This window comes from Schistocerca piceifrons, chromosome 11, assembly GCF_021461385.2.
Source record: "Schistocerca piceifrons isolate TAMUIC-IGC-003096 chromosome 11, iqSchPice1.1, whole genome shotgun sequence".
In the NCBI taxonomy this organism is placed as follows: domain Eukaryota; kingdom Metazoa; phylum Arthropoda; class Insecta; order Orthoptera; family Acrididae; genus Schistocerca; species Schistocerca piceifrons.
This window is the reverse complement of record NC_060148.1, coordinates 5,856,707-5,871,522: the sequence shown is the minus strand read 5'-3', so window position 1 is coordinate 5,871,522 and position 14,816 is coordinate 5,856,707.

Below are 14,816 nucleotides of genomic sequence, written 5' to 3'. Positions count from 1 at the left end.
GCCTACTTTATCCATTATTTCATGAAACGACTTTATTAACTGTGCTCTCATGACACCTGCCACATAATATAACTTTGCTGTTGCCCGGAAATGCGATATTTAGCAGCGTGAGCAACACCACAGTCATCATTAAAATTTTGATCTTTGTTGTGGTAGGGTTGTTCTATTCGCAGAACATTTCCATACTTTGCTGATACCTAAAACATTTTATAATGTCTAAAACAATTCATCTTTCTTGGAATCAGAATACAAAACTTCGTTACTTTCTCACACAACTTTTTTCTTTTAAGAATACAGTCGTCAGCATTACAGTAGCGCAGTGGTGTCCAATCCACGGCCCGCAGGTCGCATGTGGCCCAAAGCAAATACAGGATAATTCACGAAGATATGCAAATATTTTGATGTGTTATTCTACGAGTAAAAGTAAAGAAAATAGTTCATACAAACGTAGGTCCGCTAATCTTCAGTTACGGAGTTACGGCTAATAAAAGATTTTGCCTGAAATTTAGCAACTTCGCTAATACAAAGCCATTGCAAAAATGTAAGAGGTTAAAGTAAAGCACGATTTCCATTTATTTTGTTGTTAGTGGTCTGGTGAATCTAACAAAACATGTCCCAGACGTGTATCTGCAGTAGTTCTCCAGAACATCCAGAGACGCAAAAAAGGAACTTGCCCCCCTTCTTGCAGCGGTATACCGTAGGTCTCTAGAAGAGCGTAGCGTTCCTAAAGATTGGAAAAGCGCACACACAGGTCACTCCCCGTTCTCTAGAAGGGACGTCGAACAGATATGCAGAACCTATATCTCTAACGTCCATCAGTTGTAGAATTTTGGAACACGTATAATCTTCGAGTATAATGACTTTTCTGGAGACTAGAAATCTACTCTGTAGGAATCAGCATGGGTTTCGAAAAAGACGGTCGTGTGAAACCCAGCTCACGCTATTCGGCCACGAGACTCAGAGGGCCATAGACACGGGTTCCCAGGTAGATGCCGTGTTTCTTGACTTCCGCAGGGCGTTCGATACAGTTCCCCACAGTCCGTATGCTCTTACTTTGTTCATTAAACGACTATCAGACCAATTGTGTGATTCGATTGAAGAGTTCCTAGATGACAGAACGCAGCATGTCATTCTCAATGGAGAGATGTCTTCCGAAGTAAGAGTGATTTCAGGTGTGCCGCAGGGGAGTGTCGTAGGACCGTTGCTATTCACAATATACATAAATGACCTTGTGGATGACATCGGAAGTTCACTGAGGCTTTTTGCGGATGATGCTGTGGTATATCCAGAGGTTGTAACAATGGAAAATTGTACTGAAATGCAGCAGGATCTGCAACGAATTGACGCATGGTGCAAGGAATGGGAATTGAATCTCAATGTAGACAAGTGTAATGTGCTGCGAATACATAGAAAGAAAGATCCCTTATCATTTAGCTACAAAATAGCAGGTCAGCAACTGGAAGCAGTTAATTCCATAAATTATCTGGGAGGACGCATTAGGAGTGATTTAAAATGGAATGATCATATAAAGTTGATCGTCGGTAAAGCAGATGCCAGACAGGTTCATTGGAAGAATCCTAAGGAAATGCAGTCCGAAAACAAAGGAAGTAGGTTACAGTACGCTTGTTCGCCCACTGCTCGAATACTGCTCAGCAGTGTGGGATCCGTACCAGATAGGGCTGATAGAAGAGAGAGAGAAGATCCAACGGAGAGCTGCGCGCTTCGTCACAGGATCGTTTAGTAATCGCGAAAGCGTTACGGAGATGATAGACAAACTCCAGTGGAAGACTGCAGGAGAGACGCTCAGTAGCTCGGTACGGACTTTTGTTGAAGTTTCGAGAACATACCTTCACCGAGGAGTCAAGCAGTATATTGCTCCCTCCTACGTATATCTCGCGCAGAGACCGCGAGGATAAAATCAAAGAGATTGGAGCCCACACAGAGGCATACCGACAATCCTTCTTTCCACGAACCATACGAGACTGGAATAGAAGGGAGAACCGAAAGAGGTACTCGAGGTACCCTCCGCCACACACCGTCAGGTAGCTTCCCGAGTATGGATGTACATGTAGATGTAGATGTAGAAGTAACTTCGTAAAATTTTTTATTTATTAATTACTTGGCCCAATTGGTTTTTTAAATTCCAGACAATTGCATAAAGTTTTCAACAGAAGTTGTAGAGAATTTAATTTAGGAAAAATGATGGTAATGGCGTCCACTGAAGCTGTATGAATGTGTCAGATAATCTGCTTTTATTATCACACGTGAATTCATGTTAAACCGGAAAAAACAAAGCTGAGTGTTAAAGAAGTTGTACAGTGTACACACAATTTCACATACATTCATAACAAATGTTCAAAAATGTATCCACCGAGTTCAATGTATTTAAGTGGACGTGTATGAACAGATTTTGTTGCTCGTTTCGGTTTCACAGGGTTGTTCTTAATTTGGTTCGTGCATTCGGAGTACTCCGAGTTGGATAACGTACGCGATATTCGTTAACTGCAGCCGTAGCATTACCATCACATGTCCCGTAAATAAACACCATATCGGCGTATTCCTCTGTCGTAAATTTGAAAGGCATCACTATTTCATAAATAATCTACTCACTACAACGGTTACTTTGTGATTTCAGTTAAATGCACTGTTTTTATTCTGTTCTTTCACTGAACAATACAGAAAACTAACTCGTTTCACAGTTAGAAAATGACAAACAACTCACTAGCGGTTTCCAACAATGACATAAACGTTTCTACATTCTTAGTGGAGTTTACTGGTATAATAATCTTTGCTTCTCCGGGTGTTCTGGAAAACTACTGCAGATACACGGCTGGGACACGTTTTATTAGATTCACCAGACCAGTAACGACAAAATAAATAGAAATCGTGCTTTACTTCAACCTCGTATAAGGTTTTGGGATGGTTTCATATTAGCGAAGTTGCTGAATTTGACGCAAAATCCTTTATTAGCCGTAACTAAACATCTGCGGATCTATGTTTATAAGACCTTTTTTCTTTAGTTTTATTTGTAGAATAACATATTAAAATATTTGCATATCTTCGTGGGTCACCCTATATACTGCGGCCTAAACAGCGAGCATCTAATCAGACGGTGGGAACAAAAATAAATAAATAAAAATAAAAACGTTTGTGTATTTTTTTCCTCAGCGCTAACTCGTCTGCCTCTAAAGTTGCTCAGGTGATAAGCTAAAAGGTTGGATGCCCCTGCATTAGGATGTATAACAGTCGTAGATTAACGGTGCTTTTTAGAAATGTTTGGGAATATTCTATAAGTTTGGCAAAATTTAGTGAAACACGAGTAATGTGACCGTCAGTGAAGAAGCTATCAGGATTATACCAGTTTGTACAACAGTAATTCTACAGCAGGAAGGAGTTTAGCGACAAACTTAACATCGAAAATGGGAACCACGGAGTAGAAGTAGTGAAGAAATTCTGCCGCCTTGGATGAAGCAAAGAGCAGATGAAGAAACAGGTAAGCATAGGCATTTCTGGGAAAGACAAGTCTGCTGGCATCAAAAACATCGGCCTTCATCTAATTTCAGAGAATGTACGTTTGGGGCGCAATATTGTATTGGTAGTGAAACACGGACTGTGGGGAAAACGGAACAGAAGAGAAACGGGGGTGTCCGAATCGTTATGGTACAGAAAATTAAATGGACTAGTAAAATAAGGAATGAAGATATTCTCCGCAGAATCTGCGAAGAGAGGGATGTGGAAGACACAACAACAATTGAACATCTGACAGAACATACGTTGTGAGACATCAGGATATACACTACTGGTCATTAAAATAGCTACACCACGAAGAAGACGTGCTACAGACGCGAAATTTAGAAGATGCTGTGATATGCAAATGATTAGCTTTTCAGAGCATTCACACAAGGTTGGCGCCGTTGGCAACACCTACAACGTGCTGACATGAGGAAAGTTTCCAACCGATTTCTCATACACAAACAGCAGTTGACCGGCGTTGCCTGGTGAAGCGTTGTTGTGATGCCTCGTGTAAGGAGGAGAAATGCGTACCATCACGTTTCCGACTTTGATAAAGGTTGGATTGTAGCCTATCGCGACACTGCTGCTCGCGTCGGCCGAGGTCCAATGACTGTTAGCAGCATATGGAATCGGTGGGTTCAGGAGGGTAATACGGAACGCCGTGCTGGATCCCAACGGCCTCGTATCACTAGCAGTCGAGATGACAGGCATCTTATCCGCACGGCTGTAACGGATCGTGCAGCCACGTCTCGATCCCTGAGTCAGCAGATGGGGACGTTTGCAAGACAACAACCATCTGCACGAACAGTTCGACGACGTTTGCAGCAGCACGGACTATCAGCTCGGAGACCGTGGCTTCGGTTACCCTTGACGCTGCATCACAGACGGGAGCGCCTGCGATGGTGTATTCGACGACGAACCTGGGTGCACGAATGGCAAAACGTCATTTTTTCGGATGAATCCAGGTTCTGTTTATCATCATGATGGTCGCATCCGTGTTTGGCGACATCGCGGTGAACGCACATTCGAAGCGTGTATTCCGTCATCGCCATACTGGCGTATCAGCCGGCGTGTTGTATGGGATGCCATTGGTTACACGTCTCGGTCACCTCTTGTTCGCATTGACGGCACTTTGAACAGTGGACGTTACATTTCAGATGTGTTACGACCCGTGGCTCTACCCTTCATTCGATCCCTGCGAAACCCTACATTTCAGCAGGATACTGCACGACCGCATGTTGCAGGTCCTGTACGGGCCTTTCTGGATACAGAAAATGTTCAACTGCTGCCCTGGCCAGCACATGCCAGTCACTACTCTTGATGAACTGTGGTATCGTGTTGAAGCTGCATGGGCACGCCATCCGAGCTCTGTTTGACTCAATGCCCAGGCGTATCGAGGCCGTTATTACGGCCAGAGGTGGTTGCTCTGGGTACTGATTTCTCAGGATCTCTGACCCAAATTGCGTGAAAATGTAATCACAAGTCAGTTCTAGTATAATATATTTGTCCAATGAGTATCCATTTATCATCTGCATTTCTTCTTGGTGTAGCAATTTTAATGGCCAGTAGTGTAGCTTTCACGGTATTGGAGGGAGCTGTAGAGGGCAAAAGCTATAGAGGAAGACAGAGATGGGAAGGCTTTCGGTTTACTATCACTGCATACTCTGTACTCAGTCGACCGTTTATTTCATTCAGCGCTTCCTGTAACTCCGCTTTCATTGAGGATACCAACATCACGAACGAATCCTGTCATTGTTATTTTTCCACTCTGAGTTTTAATTCCGCTGTTGAACCGTTCTCTTATTTCTGTCACTACTGAACAGCCGGAGCGAAAGAGTGCATCCCCACATCAATATCATTTTTAGTCTGGGCAGTTCGTTCCTGTCCTTCAATTGCTCCCTCTCGGTTGTTGTACGTATTGTATAGAACCAGCAAAAAAAATGTAGTTTTCATCAGAGTACGAAATAAATGTGGAATATGTTCCTGTTCGAAAGATTTTGACAAAAAAAAGAGAGAAATCAGCTACCTCAGTCCTCGTTAGACCCTATCCACACCAAAAAATTTGGCGTGCGAACAGGTTCGCGTTCTTTAAACACAGAACATTATGAATCCTTTTACCTAGTCTCTCTTCGTATTCGGCATCTCCCTCTCGCTGCCAGTTTCTATGCACACTGATGGGCCAAAACATTGCGACCAATGCCCAACGGAACGTCGGTTTCCGGGCACGTGACGCAGTAGAAAAAGGACGTTAGCGGAGAAGACAAGCACTGGGGATTACCCTAGTGAAGATATGAGCTCCAAACGAGGAAATAACACTGCCAAAAGTGCTGCTGCGAAATACGAGCTGCATTCAAGCTCTAAGGCCTCCGATTTTTTTTCTAATTAACTGTTGTTGTTGTTGTGGTCTTCAGTCCTGAGACTGGTTTGATGCAGCTCTCCATGCTACTCTATCCTGTGCAAGCTTTTTCATCTCCCAGTACCTACTGCAACCTACATCCTTCTGAATCTGCTTAGTGTATTCATCTCTTGGTCTCCCTCTACGATTTTTACCCTCCACGCTGCCCTCCAATACTAAATTGGTGATCCCTTGATGCCTCAGAACATGTCCTACCAACCGATCCCTTCTTCTAGTCAAGTTGTGCCACAAACTTCTCTTCTCCCCAATTCTATTCAATACCTCCTCTATAGTTATGTGATCTACCCACCTTATCTTCAGCATTCTTCTGTAGCACCACATTTCGAAAGCTTCTATTCTCTTCTTGTCCAAACTATTTATCGTCCATGTTTCACTTCCATACATGGCTACACTCCATACGAATACTTTCAGAAATGACTTCCTGACACTTAAATCAATACTGGATGTTAACAAATTTCTCTTCTTCAGAAACGCTTTCCTTGCCATTGCCAGCCTACATTTTATATCCTCTCTACTTCGACCATCATCAGTTATTTTGCTCCACAAATAGCAAAACTCCTTTACTACTTTAAGTGCCTCATTTCCTAATCTAATTCCCTCCGCATTACCCGACTTAATTAGACTACATTCCATTATCCTTGTTTTGCTTTTGTTGATGTTCATCTAATTAACTACTCACCCGAAATCGATTAAACTGGCGTTACTTCTCGACGTAATTGCCCTGCAGACGTACACATTTTTCACAACGCTGACGCCACGATTCCATGGCAGCGGCGAAGGCTTCTTTAGGAGTCTGTTTTGACCACTGGATAATCGCTGAGGCAATAGCAGCACGGCTGGTGAATGTGCGGCCACGGAGAGTGTCTTTCATTGTTGGAAAAACCCAAAACTCACTAGGAGCCAGGTCAGGTGAGTAGGGAGCAAGAGGAATCACTTCAAAGTTGTTATCACCAAGAAACTGTTGCGTAACATTAGCTCGATGTGCAGGTGCGTTGTCTCGGTGAAACAGCACACGCGCAGTCCTTCCCGGACGTTTTTGTTGCAGTGCAGGAAGGAATTTGTTCTTCAAAACATTTTCGTAGGATGCACCTGTTACCGTAGTGCCCTTTGGAATGCAATGGGTAAGGATTACGCCCTCACTGTCCCACAACATGGACACCATGATTTTTTCAGCACTGGCGGTTACCCGAAATTCTTTTGGTGGCGGTGAATCTGTGTGCTTCCATTGAGCTGACTGGCGCTTATGTTACTGGATTCAAAAATGGCATCCACGACTCATCCATTGTCACAACCGACGAAAAGAAAGTCCCATTTGTGCTGTCGTTGCGCGTCAACATTGCTCGGCAACATGCCACACGGGCAGCCGTGTGGTCGTCCGTCAGCATTCGCGGCACCCACCTGGATGAGACTTTTCGCATTTTCAGGTCGTCGTGCAGTATTGTGTGCACAGAACCCACAGAAATGCCAACTCTGGAGGCGATCTGTTCGACAGCCATTCGGCGATCCCCCAAAACAATTCTCTCCACTTTCTCGATCGTGTCGTCAGACCGGCTTGTGCGAGCCCGAGGTTGTTTCGGTTTGTTGTCGCACGATGTTCTGCCTCCATTAAACTGTCGCACCCACGAACGCACTTTCTACACATCCGTAACTCCGTCACCACATGTCCCCTTCAACTGTCGATGAATTTCAATTGGTTTCACACCACGCAAATTCAGAAAACGAATGATTGCATGCTGTTCAAGTAAGGAAAACGTCGGCATTTTAAGTATTTAAAACAGTTCTCATTCTCATCACTGGCGGTAAAATTCCATCTGCCGTACGGTGCTGCCATCTCTGGGACGTATTGACAATCAACGCGACCTCATTTTAGAACAATGCGCATGTTTCTATCTCATTCCAGTCCGGAGAAAAAAAATCAGAGGCCTTAGAACTTGAATGCACCTCGCAGAAACGCGAATTCTTTACAGACGAATGGAAGAACTGGTAGAGGCCGACCTCGGGGACGTTGGAACACGCGAGGCAATACTGAATCTACGATTTATCATAGAAGGGCAGGATAGGGAAACCTACTTTCCTAGCAATTGTAGAGTTAGAGAAAACTTTCGACAGCGGTGACTGGAATACTCCCTTTGAAATTCTGAAGGTGGCAGGGGTCAAATTCAGGGAGCGAAAGGCTATTTACAATTTGTATAGAAACCAAAACACACGTACAGGAACCAAATCATAACTTGCACGGAAAGATTTAAGTGTGTCCGTTTTCGCCACACCCTGTTAGAGGGTGGAACTGTAGAGTGATAGCTTCAAGACGGTTTGATGAACGCTCCGCCAGGCACTTAATTGTGAATCGCAGAGTGATCATTTCGATGTATGAGGTGTGTTCAAAAAGTAAGGTGACTGTTATGAAAAAATATTTATCTCTTCATCAATATTCATGTTGTCCCCTTCAAACGGATCCCCCTCAGATACACTACATTTGTGCCAACGCTTGTTCCAGTCCTCGAAGCACAGCCTTGATTACTTCCATCGATGCAGTTTTTAGTTCCTCAATAGTTGAACATCTTGGTCTCTCCAGTTTTGGGAAGAGGAAAAAGTCGCGGGGGGTGAATATGTTGCCTGAGGCATGACTGAACTGTTGTTTTTGCCAAAAAATCTCTCGCAAGCAACGATGAATGAGCAGGTGCATTGTCGTCACGGAAAAGCCATGAATTGTTTTTTCCACAATTGCGGACGTTTTTGCGTATTGCTCCTCGCAAACGGCGCATAACGTCAAGGTAATACCTCTCACTGACCGTACGACCTTGAGGCAAAAGTTCACGATAACTGAAAAAAAAAAAAAAAAAAACAGTGAGCAAAACTTTGACATGTGATCGAGCTTGGCGTGCTTTTGAGGGTCTTGGTTTTCTGGGATGCTTCCAATGGGATTATTGGCCTTTGGTTTCGACGTCATAACCGTAAACTCATGTTTCGTCAGCAGTTATGGCCCTTTTGAGGTAATCAGGTTCATCACTGACGTCATTCGAGAGCTCCTTAGCGATGCTCGTGCGACCGTTCTTCTGATCAAAACTGAGAAGTTTTGGAACAAACTTCGCTGACACACATCTCGTGCCCAAAACATCCGAAAAAAGTTGCATTACGTAAGCCGACCGATACGCCAAGATACTCAGCAACTTCTCTTACGGTAATTGGACGATTTTCCGAAACAGCTTCGACGTTATCATCTGCTGTTGATGTGCTGGGGCGTCCAGAGCGAGGTTCATCATTGGCATCTCATGGGCCTTCTTGGAAGAGCTTGTACCACTTGTAAACTATTTTATATTTTTATTTATTTATTTTTTCCTTAGAGAGGGCTCTCCGTATGCCACTGTCAACATTTAAAGTGTTTTCGAGCACTTGAGTCCACTTTTCACACAAAATTTGACACAATTTCTTTGCTCCATTTGTTTTATAATAATCGAAAATCGTCGAGCACACTAAACCACGTCTAACCTTTTTGCCTGTCAAAAACAAACAAAGTAAGCTGTACACTTGAAAGTGTGTACGTATGTTCGGGATACGTGTACCAACATAACAAAAAAAAAAAAAAAAAAAAAAAAGATTGATAATCGAATGTACATTGCGCGCGCAATTTGAAAAGTCACCGCCTGCCGGAGTAGCCGTGCGTTTCTAGGCGCTACAGTCTGGAACCGAGCGACCGCTACGGTCGCAGGTTCGAATCCTGCCTCGGACATGGATGTGTGTGATGTCCTTAGGTTAGTTAGGTTTAAGTAGTTCCAAGTTCTAGGCGATGATGACCTCAGCAGTTAAGTCGCATAGTGCTCAGAGCCATTTGAACCAACTTTCGTCACCTCATAGTAGTTACCAACAGTGGAAACCGGAAATTCCTAAAGGTACAAAATTAGTAGCAAGGGTGATATTAGACACTCTAACCTTAAAATAAATTTGGGACGCAAACCTTCACATGCTATGTCGACCTTACATTTTGAACAGCCCTCGTATGTGGCGGAGGGTACTTACTCTACAAGCACTACCCTTTCGCCCTCCTACGGAAAATTATTGGGAGGTTTTTCGTGAGCAGTCGGCCAGCGTCTTATGCAGAAAATTCCGCCTCCGGTCACCCACTTTCGGCGTGCCATGCAAGAGTGACGGGCTGTGGTGGGGGAGGGGGGGGGGGAGGGTGACGGAGGGGTGCAAGGGGAAAGAATCTGCCGCTGGAGTGATTAAAAAATTCCTGCCCCGCTCTTTATACGAGGCTTGTGTGGGGAGAGTTGACCTCGGTTCGCGCTCCGAATGTATAAAAGCGGCAGGGGGAAGGGGGCGGCGCGTATAAGGGTGGAATGAAGATGGAAGGGGTGGTGGGGAAGATGGTGAAGGGAAGCCAGCCTGGGGATTGTTACGTCGTGAGAAATCACCAACACACCCGCGGCGACTGCTGGGCCGTGAATACACCGCACCATACTGCGTTCTACGTAAGGACAACCCTGCAAAAACATTACACCGTGTATTCTTCCGTGCTCGCTGCAACCCCATTGGGTTTCGTTTCACGTGGAGCGGAAGTTACAGTCAATTGCGATAAAGGAAGGCCTCGGCGCTTGTCGGTGACGTCACGTCAGCTAGGCACGGCGAACGCCACGTCTGTTGCAGGCAGAAACGCCTGGGCGTGCTTATCACTATGAATCTCTTATTTTTGGACAAAATGTTTGGTATTGTTTTGGATTCTGCAGTTTTATTTTAGATGAAAAATTTTCTTACTATCGTAAAGCTACAAATGAAGATCATAGTTCTGTATTACTGAATCCTGTCAAAACAAACGTAGATCAATATGAGAAGATGCTTTGCCCCATCGCAAGCTTCGGAAATTTTACGTTCAAGTAACCATATTTACTTGATCCATTTTGTTATCGAAACTTACCCCAACCCCCTTACAATGAACTCCTTTCTTTTATTTATTTATTTATTTATTTATTTATTTTCGTTTGACATCGTCACTGGAAATGTGAACTAGTTTACATGTGCAAATGTCCAACTGTTGCCAGTCATTAGATTACAGTCGTTTTCAACGAAAGGAATTCTAAACAGGAAACAAAATGGCTTCATACATCGAAAATACTGCTGAGCTTAAACTTTTTTAAACATGCACATTAGAAAAGATAAATATTCCCCTCTTGCAACCGAAAGGAGAAACTTTGTAAGATAAAAAAATTTTATTTGATAAAACAAGTATCTCTCTTTTGCCTCTTCTTCTGTCCCCCACCCCATCCCCCAACGCGTACAATCGCAAGATATTTCATTAACATGCAGTGCTCCTCACCCCATAGTCAACCACGATATCTAAAGAGCAGCACCAATATGTTCACAGTTTCTTGTGAAAGCAACCCAGTACGAACGTAGCTTCCTCAGATTTACAAATAAGGTAAGGAAGCACGAATTCTGTTGCTGCTGGACCATGACGTTGTTTTTGTATGTCAACCCTTAAAACATGCGGAAATTTAAGTTCAGGAGTACACTATTTGTTAAGAAGTGGAATGAATTGCGCAATTAATTGATTGCAGAAATCTCACAGAACAATGTGTGTCGTTCAACTACGGCCAATAGTTTCACATAATCCTGTGTCAGAGAGGGAGACACCACCATTATGAGTATGCATGTAACAGACCTGGCGTTCGCCGTGCCTAGCTGACGTGACGTCACCAACAAGCGCCGAGGCCTTCCTTTGAGTCGGTGTTGGTTCTAGGCAGCGTCGACACACGGGCCGCGATGTCGAACGTTAACGTTGAGCGTGCCGAGTTCAACGTGCTGCTGAACGCTCAGGAACGATGCGACTTGTGCACACGGTACGTGGGCCCCAACGTGGTGTCACGATCGCAACGCACTCCAGCGGCAGTTGAGGGATGTTTCTAGTTCGTAAATCACATTGTTTACTGAACGGGCGCGCGTAAAATTCCCACGACAGCCCTATTAAAACGCACATCTTTCTGCATCGTCCACGAAAAGGAAAGTACCACGTCCGATCAATACGGACACAGGCTTACCAAAGTTCCATTACAGACAGTGCTATACAAATTTGCAATACTTCTCCACATACGATAAACATTATTTCATCATTCCCACATTTTAGTAAAAACCCCAAGGTCAGTCTTACTTGATCACTGTTCCTACCCAGTAGCAGAATCTTTGCAACATTTGAATTACGAAGCGTAAAAGAAAAAGGAGCAAAATAACTTTATTCAAGTAGCGCAAGCTGTCCTGTAGATTAAGCCAATCGAACAAAGTCACCCCTCAAAAAAAGTGAAATTATATTTACATAACATCAAATGTTATAGCATATACTTATATTAAACTAATAATAAAGTATCAGAACCTAATAAAATCGTGAATGTTAGGGGAAAAAAAATTGGAAGTGTTGAGACGCGAACCAACGCCCCAACGTAAAATCAATACTGCGCAGAGACGCTACTCGTAACGCTAAACCAACAACACGCGCAATTTTGTTAATCACATTACTTTACCCTTTGATAAAAACGTTAATCGTAGATAATTATGTTACTAATTGAAATTATAACACATTTTTCCAAGAACAATGCGTTTTGGGTGGATCTTCAGTGTGTTGCTGCCTTCAAATAGCCTACTCTGATAATACGCCAGTTACAATAATTCTTTTGCCACGAATGTGATGATTCTCACTATTTTATTGGAACGGATCACACAACTAACAACGGGTTTTCTATGATTCACAATTTGCTGGTGCTCAGAAACGGCATATATACGAGGTGCATTCAACTTCTTCGGACTGGAAAGAGATAGAAACATGCACATAGTTTTAAAATGAGGCCGCGTTCATTGTCAATACGTCCCAGAGATGGCAGCACCGTACGGCAGATGCAATTTTACCGCCAGCGGCGAGAATAAGACCTGTTTTAAATATTTAAAATGGCGACGTTTTCCTTACTTGAACAGCGTGCAATCATTCGTTTTCTGAATTTGCGTGGTGTGAAACCAACTGAAATTCATCGACAGTTGAAGGAGACGTGTGGTGACGGAGTTACGGATGTGTCGAAAGTGCGTTCGTGGGTGCGACAGTTTAATGAAAGCAGAACATCGTGTGGCAACAAACCGAAACAACCTCGGGCTCGCACAAGCCGGTCTGACGTCACGATCGAGAAAGTGGAGAGAATTGTTTTGGGGGATCGCCGAATGACTGTTGAACAGATCGCCTCCAGAGTTGGCATTTCTGTGGGTTCTGTGCACACAATCCTGCACGACGACCTGAAAATGCGAAAAGTGTCATCCAGGTGGGTGCCACGAATGCTGACGGACGACCACACGGCTGCCCGTGTGGCACGTTGCCGAGCAATGTTGACGCGCAACGACAGCACGAATGAGACTTTCTTTTCGTCGGTTGTGACCATGGATGAGATGTGGATGCCATTTTTCAATCCAGAAACAAAGCGCCAGTCAGCTCAATGGAAGCACACAGATTCACCGCCACCAAAAAAATTTCGGGTAACCGCCAGTGCTGAAAAAAAAAATGATGGTGTCCATGTTCTGGGACAGCGAGGGCGTAATCCTTACCCATTGCGTTCCAAAGGGCACTACGGTAACAGGTGCATCCTACGAAAATGTTTCGAAGAACAAATTCCTTCCTGCACTGCAACAAAAACGTCCGGGAAGGGCTGCGCGTGTGTTGTTTCACCGAGACAACGCACCCGCACATCGAGCTAACGTTACGCAACAGTTTCTTCGTGATAACAACTTTGAAGTGATCCCTACTCACTTGACCTGGCTCCTAGTGACTTCTGGGTTTTTCCAACAAAGAAAGACACTCTCCGTGGCCGCACATTCACCAGCCGTGCTGCTATTGCCTCGGCGATTTTCCAGTGGTCAAAATAGACTCCTAAAGAAGCTTTCGCCGGTGCCATGGAATCGTGGCGTCAGCGTTGTGAAAGATGCGTACGTCTGCAGGGCGATTACGTCGAGAAGTAACGCCAGTTTAATCGATTTCGGGTGAGTAGTTAATTAGAAAAAAAATCGGAGGCCTTAGAACTTGAATGCACCTCGTACGTATAGGCTTGAAATGAATGCCAATATGGCGACTCGCAACTCTGTACTGAAGGGAGACGGCGTGCGTGTGACGTCGGGGTAGGGTGACTATACGTCCGGATTAATCGGGATTGTCCCGTTTCTTGAGCCTCAAAAATTTGTCCCGACTTTTTTTTAAAAAAAAAAAAAAAACAAGCAATTTGTCCTGATTTTCAAGGATGATTTTCAGACATTTACAAAGTGGTTAAAATATTTTCTGAGAGACGATTTTATAAACCATCAATTGAAACTGACATTCCTTATGTTGGTACCCCCTGATATGTACAGCTGAAGCACTGTAATTGTTGCGTACTCTTTATTTTCTTTGCTTTTGCTTGCCATTGTTGTCAGCACTCAGTTTCGTTAAGTGCTAGCAAGTCGTGGCGATGCCAAAAGAGCTTCAGAGGAAATTTCCTTGCTTCATTGCTACAGACAATGGCTGTTCAGCAAAATAACTGTGCTGTACCCGTGTCCTCGTGCTGGTGCTGCAGATCTCAAGCATCATATGGAATCAAGAGCAACACGGGAAGAATCTTCTATCGGCAGGTCCCTCGCAAAAAATGACGATATAGTTTCTTACTTCAAATACGCAGGAACAGAAAAACGTAGCTGCAGCAGAAGGAACCCTGTCATTCCATGTTCTTAAACACCACCAAAGTTATCGTTCTAATGACTGCAGTGTTCAACTAAACAAAAAATTTTTTCCTGATTCTAAGATTGCAGAAAATGTTTCGTGTGGAAGAACAAAGTGTAAAGCAATTATCAAGAATTTTATAGCTCCGCATTCCCAGAAACAGGTAATAGCTGCTGT